This window comes from Vombatus ursinus, unplaced genomic scaffold (genome assembly GCF_900497805.2).
Source record: "Vombatus ursinus unplaced genomic scaffold, bare-nosed wombat genome assembly UNPS02014774.1, whole genome shotgun sequence".
NCBI lineage: Eukaryota > Metazoa > Chordata > Mammalia > Diprotodontia > Vombatidae > Vombatus > Vombatus ursinus.
This window is the reverse complement of record NW_020954552.1, coordinates 8,740,331-8,764,891: the sequence shown is the minus strand read 5'-3', so window position 1 is coordinate 8,764,891 and position 24,561 is coordinate 8,740,331. Positions and strand designations below refer to the sequence as shown.

Here is a 24,561-nt window from a genome sequence, read left to right as displayed (position 1 = left end):
TTAAGATTATTTTTCCTCAGATCCACACATCACAGTTACAACACAGCATGTTAGTAACCTGATATTGGAATAGACTGTCATCGTCTTATTACAATTGATATTTAATACTTATTACATGACAAATGACAAGCTGAGCACAAAGAAATTGTCATAGCATTTGTTCCTGATCAGCATTTAATATTGCTATACATTTAGATATATTGTAATTCTCAGTCCAGGCTGATATGCGATTGGATATACAGCAGCACCTAGGTAGCATAGCAGATAGAGTGCCAGGCTTGGAATCAGGAAGACTTTTCTTCTTGAGTTCAAATCTGGCCTCAGACACTATCTATGTGACCCTGGGTGAGTCACTAAGCCTGTTTGCCTCAGTTCCTCATAAGTAAAATGAACTGGAAAAGGAAATGGCAAACCATGTCAGCATCTTTGCCAAGAAAATTTCAAATGGGGTCACGAAGAGTCAGGCACAACTGGAAATGACTGAAAAACAATATACAGCACATAGGGCTGGTCCATTAGTATCTTGGACATTGTATGGATACTGAAGACCATACGAGCATAGACTTAAGTCTTGAAAGAACTTCAGAGGCCTTCTTAATGTCTATTGAATTTTCCCCCCAATTTAATCTTCTTCCTTCTTCGTAATTCCAAAGTCCTCCAAACCACATTCTCAATTCCTTATCCTTCTTCAGCTCAAGTCCTCTTTCTCTGGCCCTCCTCCCCCACAGCCTTTTCTTTGGAAGCTGGAAATAAAAATCTATCCTGTAGGAAAGGATATGGGAAGACATGGAAATTAAGTCTCTGGAGGGTAAGTGGCTTGCCTAGGGTCACACAGTTAGTAACTATGAGAGGTAGGATTTGAACACAGGTTCTCTGACTCTAGAGATAGCTCTTTCCACTGTACTGTGAGTCAGGCTCATAATTCAGGAAGAAGTGAAGAATAGTATGGGTACACTTTGGGAAGTTACATAATACTTTTAATGATCTTAAGTTTTACCTGAAACAAATACCCGTATTTTTAATATAATTATTCTTCTGGTGATGCATGTGGCTGTGGGTTAGGGGATACAAAAGTTTCTAAACTAAAATTGGGGTGTATGGGGTGTTTAGGAAGGACCAACACCTCTAGTGTGAGGTCTTGCCCAGCTCTTTTCAGGGCTGCTCATCTACCTTTTATGTCCACTTCTCACCCAACTCTCACCTGTAGCGTCAAGAAGCTGTAACATGTGCAGCAGCCACACCACCATAAAACCATCTCGTCAGACAGGTTCAACCAGGTTGAGGCTAACCAAAGTGAGTTGGAGTATGTCTACCATAAGTGTGTGAAGACTTTCCACGGTGGAATGGGTAGATGAGTACAATTTGTTCCAATGGACATAAAGGTGGCTGAAGCAGGCTCTGTGGAGAGCTTAGAGTGTGGTCAGGTACTAAAGATGCCAAGATCATCCACTGCATCCAGAACCTTGCCAATCATCTTGACTTTTGTTTTGCCACTGGACTTTGATGACTCTGGAAGAGTGAGGCTGATGAGTTTGTGTGACTCTTGTCTTATTTAAATCCAGTTCACTTACAAGTCATCATCCTTGTGATGTCATTGTGATGAAAATGAAGGATGAACAACAGTAATAGTTTCTAAAGGCCTAAAATTAAAGGTTGCCCACAAGGCAGTGGAGAGATGTGTAATGAGTGTGAGTGAATTGCAAAAGATTACCTATGAAAAAGTGTACTTGCGAAGCATAGTGTACATATTATCAGAAAGTTGAATGCCTGAAGAAGGAGGTGGGTCTGTCTTGTAGGGAGAGTGAAGAATAACCTAAAAATAGCCTATGTGCTTCATTGGTATCCATGCAAAGTCAAGAGATCAGGAAGAAGGCTTCCAGTACCCCTCTACTTCAGGTAGATGCCCAGTGGAAGATTTATGAGTGGACTTGAGGTTGAGAAGACATATATAGTTTATAATCTGACTCATTAGAGGGAACACCCAGAATGATGAGATCTCAGATAAATTAAAGATATACCAATGAAGATTATCACATATCACACTACCAGGAACTATGCCAATATCTTGCCTTTGGCCTGAATTGAGAATGGCAACTGATATGAGAAACAATTGTCAGATCATCGCTACTCTACAAATCTAACTCTGAAAAGTCAAGTTTAACAAATGCTTTCTCCAATAACTTGTTTCCAATGCCTACTGTATTAAAAACCAGTAAAATCTAGAGTTCTGGGTAAACAGCATTTTCCTTATTTAGCAGAAATTCAGAGTTTTAATTCTAGCAAAACCAGACAGTGGTAAAATGAGGCAAAAATATAGATATAAGGCATAAGTGTAGAAACCAAAATATCAACAAAAGTGTCTGTAGTTCACCTCCATTAAAGTTAAGGACCTTTCAATGCAGAATGCTCTTTTCTTGGCAAGAAGAACAATTGTAACTTAGTTAAACAAATGTCATGTCAGTATTCTTGGTGGTGTCTCTCATGCTTTTGATTAATATCAGACCCAACTGAAAAATCTTGATAAAAACTTTTTTTCAGGACTTTCCCTCAGAAAGACATGAAACTACTTGCACTTTAAGTGTGAGATTGTTGTCTGATGACCAATGAATTGGTATATTAATGGAGAAACTAATTGAACTGCATCAATAATGAAATTCTCATTATCAATGAAACTGGAAGGCATAAGAATGAAAGTATGACTCACAGGTTCTCTTTGGAGAGGAAAACAAAGGAGAGAATTGTTTTCATCATACACTGGAAGGTAATAAGAAACATAATACTGTGGAGCAATTGATCAACTTGTCTTGTCATGCTTGAGACAAGCAGAAACAAAAGGACTAAATTAAAGACAATTGCAGATGATATACATTGGCATGAGATCATCCCAAGAGCATATATGAATGATTCTGGTAGAAGTATGTGGATCCAGAGCTACTTCATTTTGAGAACCACTCCATTTTGTTCACACGTATATGTATGTACTTTCCCATTAGTACTTACAACACAAGTAACTCAAACTAGGACATGCCATGATATCCTATCGTGCAACCTCTTCTGAGAAAGAGCCACCTTTCTATCCTGTTATGCAGAAATCTCTCACCCCCAAACTGGAGTAAAATGTTGTTGCACCAGCCTCAAGCATCAGCCACGGAATTGACCAATTAACATCCCCCTTACCTAGGTATTGTTCATTTGAGGAGTCTTTGACTCTTCCGGTGAGATGTCCCTGCTAGCAGGGAATCTCTAGTTGGTTCAGATTCTATTTCTTGTCCAGTCTATTGCTCCTGGCACCTATAAGTACAACAAAATGATGAAAGAGCAATGGAGACATCTTCTCATCATTGATAATAGTGAACCCACTACCAATGAGATATACTATGAAGTAGAAAAAAATGGAGTTCAACGAGATAAATTTGATGTTTGCAGAGATGCTTTTCCCCTCCCTACTCTTTCATTTTTATTTATTTATTTCTTTTTACTAAAGATAGTTCTCTGGGTCAGAGTGTAGGAAAGAATATATTCAGAAATGGTGATGTATAAAAAAAGATAAAAAATTAAACATAAAAAGAGAAGATGAAGTAGAAAAAAATCTTGATAGTAGATTAAATATCACATAAATCTATGCTGGAGAGGACAAAAAGTACTGAATCAAAAAGTATCAGCTTTCAAGATACCTCAGAGTAGGAAAGATACAAAATGGTTGGAAAAAATCTTGGACAGTATTATTACTCTCAAAAAAGGCAAAATAAGAAGACATCATCAACTGCTGACCCTTTTTTCTTACCTCTATGATGGCTCCCTCTCCAAACATCTTATCCTCCTCTATGACAGCCTTCCCACCATGAAGTAGCCTTTGATGTGAGGCCCTACTCATCTGATTGGTGACTTGCTCCTGGGACCCCTGTTTCAGGAAGAATCCCAATCATGCTTCCTCTCACACTCTGACTTATTTGCTTTGCCCATCCGTTTTCCCTAGCCTCACCACCTCTTTCCATTGCCTTTCATATGTTTTCTTACCTCATTAGAATTTAACGTTCTTGAGAGCAGAGACTGCTTTTTTAAAAATTTGTATCTACAATGCTTAGCACACTGCTTGATACAGAGTAAGTGCTTAATAAACCTTATATCTATCATTCTAACAAATCTTTATGAGTGATCTATACAGATTTTGAGGGCACCCTTGATGAAAATACGAGAAGAGAACAAACAGAATTTTACAGATGAGTTTTAACAACAAATTATATCCTCATAGGCACACAGTTGACTGCAGAGGTGTAGAGAATACATGATCCTATTGTGTATCATTTGCTGGCTAGTGATTATTAGAAAGAACCAAGCGTATATTTGCCCTGTAGAAGAGCCTCTATTATGTTGAGGTGGATCCTCTATGAAGTATTACTTGGAGGACTTGAATAAGAATTGCATAGAATGAAATAGTGGGACTTCACCAATGAAGGGAGTGGTCATATTGAAGATTTAAGAGATAGATCTTGGGAATTCCTGACTGATTTAATAAACTGATCAGGAGGTAAGTCTTTGTCTAAGACATTCTATTGTTCCTACTTAGTAGAACAGGGGTTCCCAACCTGGGATATGCATACCCCGAGGGTATGAGAAGCTTGTCAAGGGTTTATGTAAACTATTTGGTAAATATTATCTTACTTAAATATTCCAAAAGTAGTAATGTCAAGTGAAAAAAAGTGTTAATTAGAAAGAGAAGAGTGAGGAAGAGGGAGTAAGGTAGCATAGAGAGAAAGTATTAAAGTACATTTGAAAATCAAAGACTGCTGAAAAAATAATTTCTACTGAACAAATCCAAGTGAATGAGATTTGGATGCAATTCTCTTTTAATTCAGAGCTAGAAAAAGTTAATGACAACAATCCAAATGAAAGAAGAGCAAATTGACCTTGGAAATAACAAGAAACTCTGGGTTGATTTCCAGTCAATGAAGTTATAAAATGTTTAATGTACTTTGGAAAAGTATCCATTATTACTAAGGCTTTCGTTCTATGTATAATATAATAGATATAATAACAACTTATCTCTCTGAATCAAAATTTTTAATCATGTTCTTAATCAAATCCAAAGGAAGAAGTAAACTGGAATCTGAATATGATATGCAGATATCACTTTTGAAAAACTCTTACTTACAATAAAACTGTTGGTTGACAAGAAATAGAATAATAAAGGATATTGCTAAGTTCTTTGATTGTATTCTTATGAGCATTTGGCAATTTTGTGATACTAAGGAAAGGTCAGAAACCCCTGTAGTAAAACACAATGCAGCCCTAAAGTCTTTCCTCCAAAAAGATGTGCATATGTGAAAATCACGAGTCCAGAAAAGACAAGCAACTACAAAGATAACTTTGTTTAATGATCCTCTGAATATCGGCATCAATAGAGGCATAAAATAGGACGTATATGTTCACCAAAGGCACTCAAGGAATATGTTCTATAAGAGTCCAAATGAAAGAAGGATTCCCTATATTGGGGAGGTCCTTTAGATAGTCCTTTAGATGACATTGTACTGATTGCTTTAGACCCTCTAGGGATCCTCCCTAGAGATCCACAGCCATTCATAGAATCATAGATTTAAAGGCAGAAGGGACCTTAGAAGCCACTAAACCCAATCCCCTCAAATTACTGAGGTACAGAGAGATTGAAGTGACTTTACCAGGATCACACACATCATAAGTGTTTATGAATTGGATTTGAACCAGGTTTTTCTGATTCTAATCTTAGTGCCTTATCCACTGCATAGTACTGTCTCTTCTTCAAAAGATATTGACCTAACAATCCACAATGAAAAACTGAATCAATGAAGAATATCTATTTTCTAGAGGATATCATGCAGTTGGATAGATGGTCAGTCAGTAAATAAACATTTATTAAGTGCCTTCTATGTGCCAGGCACTATGCTAAGCACTGAGGATGCAAAGAAAAGTAAAAAACAGTCCTTGCTCCTATGGATGTAAGATAAGAGGGCAGCTAGGTGGTCAAGAATTCCTAAATTCAAATCCAGCATTAGATACTTATTAGCTGTATGACTCTGGGCAAGTCACTTAACCCTGGTTGCCTCAGTTTCCTCATCTGTAAAATGAACTGGAGAAGGAAATGGCAAACTACTCCAGCATCTCTGCCAAGAAAATCCCAAATGGGATCATGGAGGGTCTGACATGACTGAAAAATGACTGAACAAGAACAAGGTACAAGAAGATGAGAAAGGTTGGGAAGGGGATAGGGTATGAAGGGATTTGAGGAGGATTTTATATTTGATCCTGGAAGTACGTCAGGTTAGTCTAACAGTAGATGTATCTTAGATAGACACTGCAGATAGACAATGATTGGGCCTGTAATTGAAGGCTGGATTGCACTTAAGAAATTTTGTGTGCTCTCAGTGATGTCAAGCTGCTCCCTGATTCAAAACCCCGTAAAAATACCACAAATAGTCTTACAGCTGAGAATCCTGGAACACCATGATCTTCAAAGACTGCTAAAGTAGCAAGTAAACCAAAGATCAATCGAAAGATGCCTGGTAAAGAGTACTCTGTTACCAACAACTTTCATGTGATAGTAATCCAGAAAATGTTTCATCAGACCAGAAAGTCTGATAGGTTAGGTAGTAAGAATGATGGCATATAGGTAGTCTGATAGTTCCAATAGTACCCCTCCCTTCAATAGTAAAACACCTTTAGGAAGGTCTCCACCAAGTCGGGGTATATTCCTTATGGAGAATAGATTGGAGTACTGGGGCAAGAATTACACAGAATAAGATAGTGGAATTTTACCATGACGGGGGGTGGGGGGATGCTCATATTCACAATTTAAGGGACAGATCAGGGGACTTCCCACTTGTTTGATGAGCTGACCGGAAGGTAAGCCTTTGCTGGGACATTTTATCGGCCGTACTTCTCCCAAAAGAACATAAACATACCTATTGTTGTCATGTTAAAAAGACAAAAGACATCTCCAGATTAAGTCCTGATGATTGATATTGCCTCAAGATAAATTGTAAGGTCAGACTTTTGGGAAGAACCTAACTTTATGCTGGTCTATAAAAAATGAGTCACAAAATGCCCAGTCCTTTTCTTTCTTTTTTCTTTTTTTTTTCTTTTCTTCTCCCTACATTTTAATACAGGTGGAATATTGAATGATTCCTTCACTTCAGCTCCTTCGCAGCCAAACCAGGAAGCTGGAACTGTTTAAGTTTCTCCGCCTTCTCTTTGTCTGTAATGACCAATGTGTACAGGCATCTGCCGCAGCGAACCTTCAACTTCACATTGTCCTTGTTTTTCTCGATCTTGACAGATTTGGCATCTTTTCACCTGGCTGTGAGCAGTAAGTCTTTTATTTCCTCTATTTTTTGGGGCACGGCGGCGGCGGGACGAGGAGCAGCTTGTGGCCCGAGAGGTCGCGTTGTGGGAGAGATCCTCACAACTCCCGGTCCTTTTCTTGATCTGCTTTCCGGTCCTTCCCTCTCAACTCTCTTTTCTTCTAGGTCTCAGCTTTCTCATCTGCAAAATCAGGGGTTTGGACTGGATGAGCTCTGAAGTCCCTTCTAGCTCTACATCTGAGACCCTATTCTCTCTAAAATAGCCTATTCTACTTTGTAAAAGTTCTAATTTTTAGGAAGTTTCTTGTTTTATTTTTTTTTGTTTTGACATGACGTCTACATTTGCTTCTTTGCAACTTAAACCCGGTTCTCTTAGTTTTTCTCTTGGCACCAAACAGAACAAGTTTGATCTCCCTTCTACATGACAGACTTCTGAATACTTGAAGATAGTTCAAGACTCAGTTCTCTCCAGAGCCTTCTTTTCTTCAGGCTCACTATCTTTAATTCCTTAAACCACTCTGAACATGGAATGGACTTGAGGTCCCTTACCATTCTACTTGCCCTTTCTTGGATGCATTCTACACTTCTAATGTTTTTCTCAAAAATGTGGTACCCAGAAGTAAACACAAAGCTCTTGATGTGGTTTGACCAGGGCAGAGTACGGTGGGACTATCCATATTCCTGGAAGATATAGTTTTCTTAATATAACCTGAGATCACATTAACTTTTTTGGCTGCCATATCACACTGTTGAGATATTGAACTTTAAAAAAAAGTCTACCAAAAAACTTCCAATTCTTTAAAAAAAGCTGTTAATTACCCACCCAAACTTACAAAGTCAATTTTTTAAAGCAAAGTGTAGTACTTTACATTTCTGTTGTTGTTGTTCAGTTGTGTCCATCTTCATGACCCCATTTGGGATTCTCTTGTCAAAGATACTGGAGTGGTTTGCATTTGCTTCTCCAGCTCATTTCACAAATGAAGAAACTGAAGAAACAGGGTGAAGCGACTTGCCCAGGGTCACATAGCTAGTAAGTGTCTGAGGCTGGATTTGAACTCAGGAAGATGAGTCTTCCTGAATCCAGGCCTCCTCATTGCTCTATCCACTGAGCCTCCTAGCTGTCCAGATTTGGCTATAGCTGTTATAATCATCATCAACCAAAATCTTTTTTGGGTATTGACTCTGTCACATAGTATGGTAGCAGTTCATCCTAGCTTTGTGTCATTTGTGAATTTGATTGAGATGTTATGCCTATAGTATATACTATATGTATATATAATATATACTATACCTAGTCCACATTTCTCCGTTTCTAAGAATAGCATGAGATAATTTTTTGTTTTGATAAAAAATCTAGCTGAACTTATTTATAGGATTTCCAAGATACATAAATTTAACTTGAACAAAAATGGTAATAAGGTTAATCTGGTATGACTTAGTTTTTTGCTAAAACTATTCAGGCACTTTAGGTCCTTTTCTAGATATTTACTATCTCTTTAATAACACTTTCTAGGATTTCCCCAGGGATCAAAGTCAATCTCATTGGCCTCAAGGTCAGAACTTCTCATTTCACACCTGGCTACACTACCCCGGGATATCTCTGACTTCTCCTTCATGACCCCCAAAAGCTCATTAAGGAAAACCTCATCATCTTGCAAGATCCCATCAGCCTCGGTTATTCGGTTCTCTGTGCCTCTGATTAAAAGGTAGTGCCATGAACTTCAAAACCTCTATTTAAGGAGAAAGCTCCACTTAGAACTGATCATTTCTCAAAAGGTTGCACCATTCTGGAACATCTTTGACTTCTCCACCATACTCCTGCCTTGGATACCTTCCCAGCAATCGCCTTCATTTCTCTTCCCCCACCTCTTTTCAACTTCCTTTTGTGTGTTGTCTTCCCCATTAGATTGTAAGGTCCTTGAGGGCAGGGATTGTCTTTTTTTTTTGTATTTATATCTCCATCACTTACCACAGTGCCTGACACATAGTAAGCACTTAATAAATGTTTATTGACTACCAACTTGGTCTATAGTTTTCAGACTCTAGCATTCTTCCTCCCTCCCCCTTTTTAAAAAAATCTAGACAACATTTCCTCTTCTCCATTCCTATGACACCTCTCTTATTCTCCACCATCTTTCAAATATTGATCTATGATTGGCAGTCATATCTGCCAATTCTTTCATTACCTTAAGATATAGTCATCTGGGATGAGTGATTTGAATTTATCAAGGACAGCAAGGTAATTTTTTTTTTTACTATATGCTTACTTATCTTGAGTTATTAACTCTATTACATATTTTTGTTAGTTTCCTAGCCCAAAGTATGATATGGTAGAAAAAGCACTGACTTTGCCATCAGGGGAGCTAGGTTCAAATCCTGATATTTACTACCTGTGTGACCTTGGGCAAATCACTTAGCCTCTGTCTGCCTTGGTCTTCTCATCTGTCAAATGGGGGTATTAATATCACCTACCTCCCAAGGTTGTTGTGAGGATCAAATAAGATTATATTTGTAAAATGCTTAGCACAGTGCCTGGCACACAGTAAGTGCTTAATAAATGCTTGTTTCCTTCTTTACTTCCTCCTACCTGCCCATTCTATAATCCAGGTTCAAAAATAATAATAATATACGTATATCTATCTAGTAATTATAGAAAATTCTACTACTAATAAGGTTGGATCATGTTCTGACAAAAAGCTATCTGCTTAAATAAGGGCTTTTGTTTTTATTTTAACCTTTAGGTAGTGGAAGTATATTTGCAGTTTACAAATGTGTTTGAGTTTCAAAAGTTATGCATTCATAGCAGGGTCATACTCAAGCAAAAATATTCATATACTAAATCTTCCATCTAGGGCAGAAATCCTTTGTTAAACAACATCTTAGAAATTTAAGGGCAAACTGAAATATAATTCATAATTTCATGATTTATTTTTCTATCAGTAAAGAAAGTAGTTGACATTACATGTGAAGCCAGCTAAAGGTATACTGGGTTTTACTTAAAATGTTTTCTTATAAAAAAATGGAAAACCATTTAAAATGATATAGATGAAAGCTTAATGTTTATTTTAGAATGAGAATATTTGTACTATAGGAATTTTTCAGTACTCAGAACATCTCAGTACTTCAGATTTAATAAGGACCCAGATATAGATAAAGAAAATGGACCATACCATGATTTTCTCCCCTAAGAAAGACTGTTTAAACCCAATTACCAAACAACTGATATTTACCAGGGAAAAAGGCTTTTTTAAAGGACTGATAATAGAATGTGAGAGCTGGAAGTTTGTTGTTGTTTGTCCTTTGTTTTCAAAGAGGACCAATGAACTCACTGGTGATAACTTGTCTTGAATTGGATTTAAGTGAGGCAGAGTATGAAAAGTTATCAATCTCACTTTCTCTACCTGAGTCATTGAAGTCCAGTAGCAAAACAAAAGTCAACACCTCTGGAGGTGGCCTGGGATGTAGTGGATGGCCTTGGTGTCTTCCATGTCTAACCAAGCTCTAAGTGCTCCATGGTACATGCTTCAGCTACCATCAGGGCCATTGGAATGGATTATTCTTATCTGCCCATTGAAAAACAACAACAGATATACTGGAAAGCAGCTTTTAGTTCAAACTTATTTTTTCAAAGATAGAGAAATCAGTGCTAGATGAAGTTAAGTAACTTGCCCAAGTCTAGCAAATGGTAGAGTCAAAAGGCTCAAACCCAAGTTTCTGACCCCAGGGTTATACTATTTCCACATCACAGTGTTTGCTCAGTAGATTAGTTTTTGGTTGGTTTGTTTGTTTCGTTTTGTTTTAAAGGTATTAACTAAGTAGTTTTTTGCTACTTACTTACCTAGCTAAGCAGCTACAAATTCATTTCAAGTGTGGGTAGCACAAAGGCTTAGTCTTGGCAAGCAGACAGAAGTTTTCTGGGTAACTCTGACTCTGAATCCAGGTTTTAATGGCATATTTCTTGTATGCCCACCCCCCACTACCCCACCTTAGGTTGGCCTGCCAGCAGACACCGACAAAAATTCCTTTGTACTTAGCTTTTTGAACACTTGTGTATTGGCATCATCCTAGTGAATTCTGGATTTAGGAAACTAGATGTCAACTGAAAGAATCTGTGGGAGTAGAAAATTATTAGGTGCTATCGCGATGCCTTTTGCATGCTTGCTTCCATGAATGGCAGTTGAGCATTGGAAAATACCTCAACCCAGTGATCCTAACACCTTCTTGGAGAGTAATTCTTTCCACATTGGTCTGTTTGACTGGAGGTCAATAAATCAGGAGGCAAGGCTAGCAGATAAAACATTAATTATCATCAGCTGATGGGCAGTTACCAAGTAGATAGTAAAACCCTGAACAAAGGGAGGTATATACGCAAATATACATCTGTAATCTATATTTGTGCATGTACACACACACATATATATACATATATACATGTATGTATATACACAGGCACATATGTGGTTTTACACACTCTTAGGGAGACATTACAGGGCAAAAAGGAAAATTTAAGCAGCCTATCAGGTGAAGCTGCTCAGTCACTTTGGTTACTTGGGAGGTTGAGCAATGGGGACAGGATATCAGACAGTTTTAGGGAGAATGTGTTAACCCTTGGAGTTACCTAAGAATAGGTGTGTTCCAGTGAGATAAACTTTTCTCTTAATCTCATCCAGTGTCCTGTTTGGATAGTAAATCTCTAAGCTGGTAGAAGTCTCCCTTCAATACAGGATCATTTAGGCTCATCCTGACTTTGACAACCTGAATGTCTCTATTTACAAAACCCTGTAGCTCTGTTTCTCTGACCTCTAAGGTTACTTTTCCTGGGGAGAAGTTTCCTCCAAACTCATAGTAAATACATTTTTTTTTTCTTTTCCACTCCTTCCACAGGCAATTGGGTTGTATAAAGATCAACCCTTCTTGGACATTTGGCCTGCCTGGACTCTTGCACTAAGATTGACCCTGTATGGACCTTTTGAACTATCTAACCTGCCCTTGGCATAATTTGCTAAAAAGTATTTTAACTTCCCCATATATGACCATTGAAAACTCCTGAGAGACAGAGTTTCTGGGTATATTACAATCAATTTTATGAACTACATCTAGAAAGTAGTCAATGAAATAAGCTCATTGTTCCCCTTGCTGAGCAAAAAGACAGAGCCTGTCAAACCTTCAATATTTACGAAGTCTTTTGAAAAGGGGGTGCACCTGAGGGTGAGAATCAACTCTGATTGATTAACAGTAGTAAGAAAATGAATATTATAATGAGGTTGGCTTATTCCCATGAAAGTCTTGGGCTTATGTGACACTGAACACCCAGTCTTGATCAAAGAGACTTATCAATATCCATAGCCATCTGACAAAAAGGAGAATCCATATTCTCCCAGACCTGTCTGAGTAAACACAGTGAGCAGGAATTCACCAATTCATCTAAACTTAGAATTTCTTTACTATCTTTGATTAGATCTTAGCCTTCCTGGCTGGGTAAGTATTGCCCAAGATTTCCCACAATGGTTGATTTCTGGATGAGGAAATGGAAAAGCCTTTAGTTTGGTTATTAATTGGTTATTAATATATGAAAGAAATAATCATTTCTCTCACATGTTAATAAGAAAGCTTGGTAGGCTCTCACAAGCTTGCTGTGCCCTGTATATACTTCACTCATGATTTCATAGATTTATAACTATAAATAGAAATACTCTACCTAATTGCTGCAAGACCTTGGGTTTTGATTGGTGTGGATTCTCCTGCTATTGGTACATTGTAATCCTGCTACCAATTATTATGTGGTCTTTGAGGGTTACTATGTTTGGAAAATTCATCACTCTAGGGCCAAGCTCATGACAAGCTTCTCTGAAATTTGGTATCTTGGTCCTTGAACATCAGATGCACTGTCTCATCACTTGAATTTTACTTGAAGTCTTTCTAGCTGGGCTGGACCTACCATAGCTTATCTTCTGCTTTGAGAATTCAGGGTGACTGTGATAAAACCTTAAAATAGGACTTTTGACCAATACAGATTAGCAACTGTTTTGTTATTTAGTCTTAGTTATCTGGAGCACTGAGAATTTAAGTGACTTGCCCAGAATCACAAAGGCAGTATGGGTCAGAGATAAAACTTGAATTCAGGGTTTCCTGATAATAGGATGAGTTCTGTCTCCTTTATGTGAGGCTGTCTGTCACTTATGAAGTCTGATCATTCACAAAGCTGAGAGCCAGGGTTGGATCAATGTTAAAAGAACCCAAGAGTACTATTAGATAATGAGTCTGTTGGTTTTTTCCCCCCTAGGTTGTAAATGGTCAAATTCTAATGTGTTTTGAATGGTCTTTCCTTAGGAAGAGAAAAAGAAATATACAGCTAAATGTGAATGGTGAGACATAGTACAAAAATAGATTTAAATATTTAGTATTTTATGCTTATACTAAAGAGGAAGGTGAGACCTGAAGATATTTTTTTTTTTTTTGGTGAGGTAATTAGGGTTAAGTGACTTGCCCAGGATCACACAGCTAGTATGTTTTAAGTGTCTGAGGTCACATTTGAACTCAGGTCCTCCTGACTCCAGGGCTGGTTCTCTATTCATAGTGCCACCTAGCTGTCCCTCTGAAGATCATTTCTTTTGTCATATTCCTAGCATGAGTGGATTTCCTCTTTTAGAGCTTATCAGTTTGCTTCAGTGTGGAAAACATAAGCTATAAAATATTTCCATCTTGATAAACAAGTTGAACTTTCTCACTTCCAGTTAGCAGAAATAGTTCTGCTTGGCTATCTGTGACATGGTGTTGATAACTTAAAGAGGGGAGCTGAAAAAAAGAAAAGAAATGCACATGTTTAGCTTTAGCAGATTTCTTTTTTTATTTAATAAAATGTTGTATAACCCATAAGCTATGATGCATGTATTTATGATCCGCTGTTCCATAACTTTATTTTTCCTGGTGGAAAAAAAATGCACACAAAAGCTTTGACAATTTGTCTTTAAGACAGAATATCAGGTCACCAAGTTGTTCTACTCACCATACAAGTTACAGGCACTTGCTGACAGGAAATTATTTTCTCAGGCTATCTGCAAAAGCAACCTTTCTTTATAGACATGTACTAAAAGTTCAGAACCGTGAAGTGAGTTTTCTCCTTCTTCCTTATCTCAAAATTGACTCTTTAACTTACCAGCAGGTACTATGCTTCTTACAGTTCCATAATCCTGGTCAAATATTTTCTTAAGTTAAAACTATGTTTTATGGTACATTTCAATCTCCGCTACAGGAGTAATACATGCTTAAATAAAAGGTCTTTTTTGGGTATGTCTCTTTTAAGAGAGTGGCCAAGGGGAAGAGTTACTAGCTACATTGTGAAATCACTACCAAACCCTGGAGAAATATTGGGGGACAAAGGACACCAGGCCAGGCTTCAAACCATGGTAGTTTGGGTTCAGGTTGGACTGTTTGACTATGGGCAAATAGTTTGACCTTTCAGGGCATTGGGAAGTTTTCTAAGACTACAGATGTGTGACTTATCTACATCAGTGGAGGGAAATCACAGGACTCCCTATTTCTTCCCTTCTCTCCTCCCCTTAAAAAACCAAACCAAACCAAAAAATCCAACTCCTGTGAAGTAAAAAACAAAACAAAACTCCTTAATTGCTTCAAGTAGTTCTGTTTCTCTCGGATAGTTCAAAGCCAGTGTCTATTTTCTATTTACAAAAATATGCATGTTATTGCTTCTTGTTTTGTGGTTATATTTACAATAGGCTCATCTTCCTAAATTAGAAGAATAGGCATCCAAGTTATGATGTAAAGCAAAGGAAAAAAAGTATGATGAGAGAGAGCTCAAGGATTGGAAATCTTTTTCTTTCCCTACATATTTTTAGCAGAAAGAAAGAAAAAAAAACACATGAGGAAAATGCTGTAAAGCATAGTTTTAATCTGGTTCTAGATATTCTAAAGTAATCTAGATAAGCAAATGAATTCCTTTTTTGTTCAAATGCTAAATTGATTCATATAAGGGAGAAGTGAAGGAAAAGAATAAGCATTTATAGAGTACCTACTGTGTGCCAAGAAGTATAAGTGCTTTTTGCAAATGTTATCTCATTCGATCCTCAACAACTCTGTGAGATAGGTGCTTTTATTCCCCCCATTTGACAGGTGATGAAACTAAACAAAGAGATGTGAAGTGATTTGCTCAGGGTCACACAGCTATTAAGTATCTGATGCTAGATTTGAACTGTCTCCCTGACTCTAGTCCCAGTGTTCTATCCACTGCATCTCCATCTGCCTCTACTATCATGTATTGATCTGAAATCAATAACAATTTCAAAAGTCCAATACTATTGCTACCAAAAGAAGAGCACTATAAATACCTTTAATTCATTTAAATTATTTTATATTGACTAATTGTTAATTGGTTAAACAAGATATGGTTATTTAATCAAAATTATTTTTCAGACTCTTTAAGATGAATTTTGGAAATAAACTATCATGTGCTTAGACTGTCCTGGTTATTTTGAAGCTATTATTTGACTGCATACTCCTTCAGCTAAACTTTCCTTTAGACATACGTTTCAAGTTGTAGAAAATCCAGGTACCTTCCTTAATGAGTGCTGGGCTCAAAATATAATTTTTAGATTAGTGAGTATTCACAGAAAACTAGCAAAACCAATGGACAAAATATGCTGTTGCTATGGGAGAAATATCTCCTTTTTGAGTTCATGTGGTAGGTAACTGCTGCTGAAATAATCTGCCACAATGCAGAAACTATGAAGGTAAAAACCTCGGTTTTATTATGTTTAAGCACAGGTTCAGAGGCGGTAGAAAAATAACCCTTGAACAACAATTAGGATTCCAACAAGGCTTCTTAAAGATAAAATTATGTCAGAATGATAGAGAAATAATTGTTACACATTGCGATCTCATACATTCTCTTAGGCTATAAAAGTTAAAAAAAATACAGATTCATAATCCCATGCTTCCTTCAATGTCACAAATGTTGAAGAAATTTAGTTAAACAGAATCATAATCTCATACATCCCCTAAGGAAACAAAACTAAACAGAATCTATAGGTAAACTAAGTCCCGTTAAAGATTAAACCACATTTAGAGGGTTCACAATGGGCTGATTGATAGGAGAGATTTAAATGCCTCCATATTCAGTGTCAGATGAATCCTCCCTTAAGTCAAATTACTTGGGACCCTTGACTCCCTTCTTGACTTCTTTTCTGAGGAATGCTTGAGGCCTTAAGTAAATTTTCATATCCCATGGGACAAGTTTCAGTCAGTTCAGTAACCTCCTAACTAGGAGAAATGGCCCTGACTCTCCCTCCCCTAAATAATAAAAATTAATAAAAGGAAATCAAAAATAAAAATTCCCATAATGCTATATAGTTTTAAATGGACAGCCTTCTATCTCTCACATAATTCTCCATGTTTGTTCCCTTCCCCACCTTGTATTTCAACCACCATTTTGTCCCCTTAAAATGCTGGTGCTATCATGAATGTCGAATGGATATGAAAACAAATGACAAGCAGCCCTACCCCTAGTTCCTGGGACCCTCAGTTTTCCTCCACTCTGACCTTGATGTATAGGCATGAAGGCATAGGCCCCACAAGGGCCATTTCCATTCTGGGAAAATAAAAACTAATTTAGCCATGGAACATTTGTGGGCTTGAAATATATTGATGGAACACATAATTTGCTGTTTGGCAGGGTGTTAGCAGCATGAAATACCCTAAAAATAAAGCAAAGACTGGGGAGATATGGCAGCAGAATTGAGGGATTTGAGTCTATTTTCACCCCCCCAATTCCTGAATATAATTAATATTTTATTTATATGTAATTTAATATTTTAGAAGGAAAAAAGATTATTAGCACTGAAATGTTCTCATAGAAATACTATTCAATTTATAGCATCATAGCTAGCATACAAGATAAGTGTGGCAAGAGTACTATACTTATAATCAGGAGAGAACAGGATTCAAATCAAACCTCTGACATTTACAAGGCACTTAACTGCTTTGACATCAATTTTCTCATCAGTAAAATGGGCATGATACCTCATTGTGAGGATCAAATGAAATAATGTACATAAAATATTTTACTAAATCTTAAAGTGCTATGTAAACATCAGTCGTTATTAGCTGCCTCTTAGTGTGGTGGTGAGGAAGATAATCTGTAAGCCTTTAAATGCTAAATAAATATGAAATATGATTTAAACTCATCTTACTGAAAAAACATACCTTGGGAAACACAGATTTTTAAAATTTCTTATAATACCTAAAATAATGATAAATTAATGAGATGCAATTAGAAATGAATCCATAGGAAATGTCCTGAATTGGTAGTTGAGGTTCTTTGAATAAGTAGGTATTTTTTCACCTGGCTTGACTCTATTTAATGTTTCTTAGAGGGTTCCTGCTACTTACTAAGCATTTATTAAGTGCCTGCTATGTGCCAGGCACTAGCCCATAACATAGCAATGCAGGCATTTCTCCTATAATGTTTCCCCAAGTAATGCCATTTTGCCACCCCACCATAATGCAGTGGGTCATATCATTTAGCCAATTATATAAATCAATTGCCAAATATATAAATTGAATGTTTGGTGATGATCTAAGGTAATAGCTCTTGATCCTCAACAAGAATTCCTCATGAGCATAAGTCTTATTGTTTTGGGGGTTTTAAAACAATTTTTGAAAGTCATATCACTTAATATATGTGTATAAAATGTTCTTTTGGAGTTAACTGCATCTTCATAATGTTCTTTTGTCTAACTTCTTGCTTTCATGGACCCAATTAATGATAACATGGTGTCATGGTAATAATGGAAGGCAACATAATATTGTAGAAAAATCACTGGATTTAGAGGCAAAAAATCTGGGTTCAAATTCTATCTTTGTCACTTAGAGCCTATGTGACCTTGGGCAAGTGATTTAATCTTTTTGAGCCTGAGTTTCCTCATAAGTAAAATGAAGATGTTGAACTCAATGACCTGTAAGGTCCCTTTTTATTCTAATTCTTCTCATCCTGCACCATTAGATAGGGTATCCCTGTATTTTCTGGCATCCATATAAGAACTGTGCTTTCCATCTGAGGCTTTGCCTGGTTCAAATAAGATGCCCTTCCCCAATAAGTTGATTACTTCTAGGCTTGTCACTATGGTGCTAACTCATGCCTTGGATACCGCCCTCACTGTTGTCCCCTCTCCCCTCTGATTAGAGAGCACAAATTGGCCTTTCCAGCTCACTCCATTTTTTATCTATAGTTCTGCCTGGTTTCAATTTCATGGAACAAGCTACCTCCTCACTGAGTACCCCTAAAGTCCAACTCCTCTTTTTCAGCTTTCTTTTGCAGATTGTTTTCAGTTAGATTGAAAGCTCCTTGGGGGCAGGGGCTGTCTTTTTCTTTATTGTTTGTATTACCAGTACCAAGCACAGTGCCTGGCATATAGTAGGGACTTAATAAGTGTTTATAGAATTTAAATGTTAGCAAGAAGATCAGAGCAGGAATAGCCATAACTAGAGATTTGACAGACTTGCTAGGCAGGACAGGAAAACTAGGAAGAGTTGCAGCTTTAGGCAACAGAGGAATTCTAGATAGGGGGAAGACAGAGATTGAAAGAGGTGCAGGGCAGTGTATGAGTGTCCCAGGTGATAGACTTGGGGTACAGCATTAGGGAGATCAGCTTACAGCTGGGTCATCCAGCCCCTAGGCATTGACATACTGTTGAGGGAATCTGCTGTTAGACAACAGGCAAGAATCAAGAACATCAGCGTTAGAAACTTTCGACAGCAAGTGATGGAACTCTGACAGTGAGGCTGGAGCCCTAGGGAAGAACTCTAGTTTCTAGGCTTGTGAGAGTAAAGCAGGGCCTCTTAATATGTCCTAATATTTGTTCTGCCTCTGACCTAGATTGGTCCCAGAATTTGGGGAAGAGGCAAGCCTGCAGATGGGGGTTAATTGGCTTCCATTTATAGAGATTTGGGGAATACAGGGAGAGAGAGCCACCCTAGTCATTATATCTGGGGCACTGTAATTGTCCCATTTTTTGATTAATTGGTTTAATCCCAGGTCAGACAGTCACTATTGTATTTGCCCACATATCCTGGCTAGTGCCTGAAATACAGGTCCAGAGAGATCCTTTACTTTGCTCTGGAGTTGTGCACTTGCTAGAGTTCTGGACTTGGAGTGAAGAAGACCTGAGCTCAAATCCTGCCTCAGACATTAACTAGCTGTGTGACTTTGGTCACAAATAACAAGCTATTTAACTTCTCTCAGACTCAGTTTTTTCATCTGTAAAATGGGATAATAATAGCACCTACCTTATAGAATTGTTATGAGTACCCAATGAGATAGCATATGTAAAGCACTTTGCAAATCATGCTAGTATTATTATTGCCATATTTATGTTATTATGTTCTTGTTTGGATTCAAGTTTGAGGTATCTGTCTGTCTGTCTCTCTCTATTTATCTATCTAGTATCTCAGGAAAACATATCAGTTTGAGGTGATCTCATCAGCATGCATGTTACTGAATTAGTCTATAATATGTAAAATGTGTATATAAAATATACATGTGCAATAATGACTACCTCGGCCCCACTTCCTGAAAGCCAGCTATATTATATTTTTCACCTTTCCCCCTGGTTTTCCAGTATCCTTAAAGGGGGTCGGGAAGTATCTAGTCTCTGCCAATGGCTCAATTGCCCACCAATTGTGTTCCTCCAATTTTAAGGGGTCCCCAGCACTCAGATTCCATTTAACTACTTAATGGTCAGATTAATTTTTACGAAGGAAGACTTACTTCACAGGTAAAGCAAGAACAAATATACAAACGCTTCCTCAGTGCCTGGGAGCATAATCGCTTCTATACCCTTTGAGTTTCTAGGAAGGGAAGAGGGATTAGGTTCTCATCTTAACTCAGTTCCTATATAGCAGGTCTATACAACCTGCGGCCTGCCAAAGGATTTTGGGTAACCTGTGAAAAATATAGAGGAAATCCTTCGACATGCCCACGGGCCATAAGCAGCCTGGAGGCTGCAGGTTGTGCAGGCCTGCTGCATAGCACAGTTCCACCGAGTTCCAGGTCCAGGAACCTGTGATTTGTCACTTGACTGTCAGTATCATCTGGCCTGGAATCCCAACTTCAAGGTCACCATGGCTCCAACTCCCAGTTCTAGAGACCATACTACCTGTACCTAGGATGAAACAGACCAAAGCATCAAGTACATTTCTTAGAGCCTAAAGGGAGAGAGGGAAAGTAGGCCTTTCAGTCACTTAGCTTAGTATATGATAACTGTGCTGTGGATGAATGAGGCCTTCACCCCTAGACACAACTGGAAAAAGAGAATAGGATTGCTCTCTTTGGATAATTTAAAATATGCAGTTTGTTCTGGCTGCACAGCCAACGAAAAGAAACTGCTTCTATCCATGTGGTAGCAGAACACAGAATGTCTTCTTCTAAAAGGAGGTCCTGGGTGCCTCCTACATGAATATCCTCTATCTTAAGTTATCTGGGCATGTACAAAGTCCATTTACATATATTAATGCATTTGTACGTTCATAATTTCTTATTTCACATTTTGGTTGTATTACCTGAAAATTTCAATAGTTTGTGTATTACCAGTTGACTAAAACTAGTCAACTAAGGTATTTAGCCTCTGAGTACAAGTAATACCTTTTTGATCCATAAATGCCACTTGAAACAGGCCATTATGTGTAGTTTTTATATCATTGGGATGCTGGAAAACCAGTGCATGTTGCATGACTAATATGGCATGATAAAAGTTAATTCATCTGCCTGTATGATTCTGGAAATAAACTCTCTGAAGAGTTAAACAGATAGAAGGCTTCTGGTTCTTTAACCTGTAATTGCCCGTATTCATCTCTACTTTTTAAAGGCTGTATTCTTCCTTCATTTCAGTTGTATCCAACTCTTCACGACCCCATTTGGGGTTTTCTTGGCGAAAACACTAGAGGGCTTTGACATTTGCTTCTCCATCTCATTTTACAGATGAGGAAACTGAGGCAAATAGAGTTAAGTGACTCTGTGGCTCCTTCCTCTGCTTGGCTGGTTCCTCCCAGAACATCTGTTTTGAGGAAAATGCCCAGGCCTGCCATGTCTTCATTCCTGCCCAGATTGTAGTCCTGACTGATTGGACTTTCTCCACCATGCTGTCTTCTCCCACCCCTACCTCAGCTTTTCAGCTTCCTTTTAGGAGTTTTCTTCTCCCATTGGAATGTAAGCTCTTTAGGGCAGGGGCAATCTTTCTTTCCATTCATATTTGTCTTTTCTGTGCTTAAGCACAGAGCCTGGCACTTAGTAAGAGCTAAGTGCTTTAATAAATTCATGCTTGTTGATTTGACTTGACTAAAACCTAGTGAATTACCCAAAGTCATATACCTGGAATTCAAACTGGGGTCCTTTAGCTCCAAATCCTTTTTTTTTTTTTTTGATGTTGTAAATAAGAATTAGAACCAATAGGAAGAACCACTAGAAAGAGGAAACAAAACTCAACAGAAACAAAAAAAAATAGCAAATAATATTCTTCCATCTGCATTTAAACTCCATAGTTCTTTCTTTGGATGTGGATAGCATTTTCCATCATGAGGCCTTTGGAGATGTCTTAGATCCTTGTATTGCTGGGAACGGTTAAGTTTATCACTATTAGTCATTGCACAACGTGGCTGTTACTGTGTACAATGTTCTCTTGGCTCTGCTTATTTCACTCAGCATCAGACCATACAAGTCTTTCCAGGTTTTTCTGAAATAAGCCTGTTCATCACTTCTTATAGTACAATAGCATTCCATTACATTCATATACCACAACTTGCTCAGACATTCCCCAATTGATGGGCATCCTCTGAATTTCCAATTCTTTGCCACCACAAAAAGAGCTGCTATGAATATTTTTGTACATGTGGGTCCTTTTCCCATTTGTATGATCTCTTTGGGATATAACCCTAGAAGTGATATTGCTGGGTCAAAAGGTATGCACATTTTTATAACGCTTTGGGCATAGTTCCAAATTGCTCTCCAAAATGGTTGGATCATTTCACAACTCCACCAACAATGCATTAGTATTCCAATTTTCCCACATCTTCTCCAACATTTATCATTTTCCTGTTTTGTCATGTTGGCCAATCTGATAGATGGGATGTTTTGATTTGCATTGCTCTAATCAATAGTGATTTAGAGCATTTTTTCATATGACTATAGATGGCTTTAATTTCTTCATCTGAGAACTGCCTATTCATATCCTTTGACCATTTATCAATTAGGGAATGCCTTGTAATCTTATAAATTTGACTTAATTCTGTATATGTTTTAAAAATCAGACCCTTATCAGAGACTCTGGTTGTAAAAATTCTTTCCCAATTTTCTGCTTTCCTTCTAATCTTGGTTGCATTGGCTTTGTTTGTGCAAAAAGCTTTCAATTCAATGTAATCAAAGTTATCCATTTTGCTTTTTGTAATGTTCTCTATCTCCTGTTTGGTCATGAGTTCTTCTGTTTTCCATAATCTGATAAGTAAACCATTCCTTGCTCTCCCAGTTTGCTTACAGAATCAGCCTTTATACCCATTTTGACTTTATTTTGGTATATGGTATGAGATTTTGATCAATGCCTAGTTTCTGCTACACTCTTTTCCATTTTTCCCAGCAGTTTTTTTCAAAGAGTGGGTTCTTATCCCAGAAGCTGGGATCTTTGGGTTTATCAAATAATATATTACTATAGTCATTGACTACTGTGTCTTGCATACTTAATCTATTGCACTGATCCACCACTCTATTTCTTAGAAAGTACCAAGCAGTTTTCATGATTGCTGCTTTATGATACAATTTAAGATCTGGGATAGCTAGGCCACGTTCCCCTGCATTTCTTTTCTTTAGTTCCCTTGATATTCTGGATCTTTTGTTCTTCCAAATGAATCATTATTTTTTTTCTAACTCTATAAAATAATTTTTTGGTAGTTTAATTGGTATGGCACTGAATAAATAAATTAGCTTAGGTAGAATTGTCATTTTTATTATATTAGCTCAGCCTACCCATGAGCAACTGATGTTTTTCCAATTATTTGGATCTGACTTTATTTGTGTGAAAAGTGTTTTATAATTGTGTTCATATAGATCCTGGATTTGTTTTGGTAGGTAGATGCCTAAATATTTTATAATGTCTGCAGTAAGTTTAAATGGAATTTCTCTTTGCATCTCTTGCTGTTGGGCTTTGTTGGTAACATATAGAAATACCGCTGATTTATGTGGGTTTATTTTATAGCCTGCAACTTTGCTAAAGTTGTTTATTATTTCAAGTAGTTTTTTACTCGATTCTCTAGGATTCTCTAAGTATATCATCATGTCATCTGCAAAGAGTGTTAGTTTTGCTTTTTCTTTGCCTATTCTAATACCTTCAATTTCTTTTTCTTTTCTTATTGCTAAAACTAACGTTTCCAGTACAATATTGAACAACAAGGGTGATAATGGACATCCTTGTTTCACCCCCGATCTTATTGGAAATGCTTCTAGCTTGTCCCCATTACGTATGACAAATTGTTTTTTCTTTTTGCTACCTCTAATGCATCATTCTACCAACCTTAGTCAGTGTATACCATGGCAAGCAAAATCCAAAATCTTAAACTTAAACAAAATCTTAAAACCATAAAACCCTAATCCTGATCTCAACTTCTCAGGCACAGAATCCACAGTAGGGATCTTGACCATAGAGAAGCAATCACAGTAAAATTCAGAGATTCATAAAACCAGATAGTCTTAAAAGGCAGCAAGGTAGTGCAGTGGATAGAGCGCCAGGTCTGCAGTCAGAAAGACTCATCTTCCTGAGTTCAAATTTGGCTTTGGACGCTTTCTAACTGTGTGACCCTGGGCAAGTCACTTAACTTCTGTTTGCTTTAGTTTTCTCAATTGTCAAGTGTAGAATAATAGAAACTGCCTTGTCAGGGTTGTTTTGAGGGTCAAATGAGATAATAATTGTAAAGCACTTAGCACAAGGCTCTGGTATATAGTAAGTGCTATAAACATCTTAGTTATCATCATCATCATCATCATCATCTGAGGTCCCTTAGCTTTAAATTCTTTGATGCTATGAGTCACTTAACCTCTAGGAACCGCTTAACCTCTTGGGTGTGTTTACCTTGTAGAGAGTCTGGGGAGACACCTACAATTAGTGGAGAGAGAGAGAGAGAGAGAGAGAGAGAGAGAGAGAGAGAGAGAGAGAGAGAGAGAGAGAGAGAGAGA

General features: G+C 37.5%; 1 pseudogene; it reads right to left on the bottom strand.

The window, feature by feature from the left end:
* Nucleotides 1–7,160: 7,160 nt before the first annotated feature.
* The window catches only part of LOC114044621, a 19,002-nt pseudogene continuing 1,601 nt past the window's right edge, over nucleotides 7,161–24,561 (bottom strand).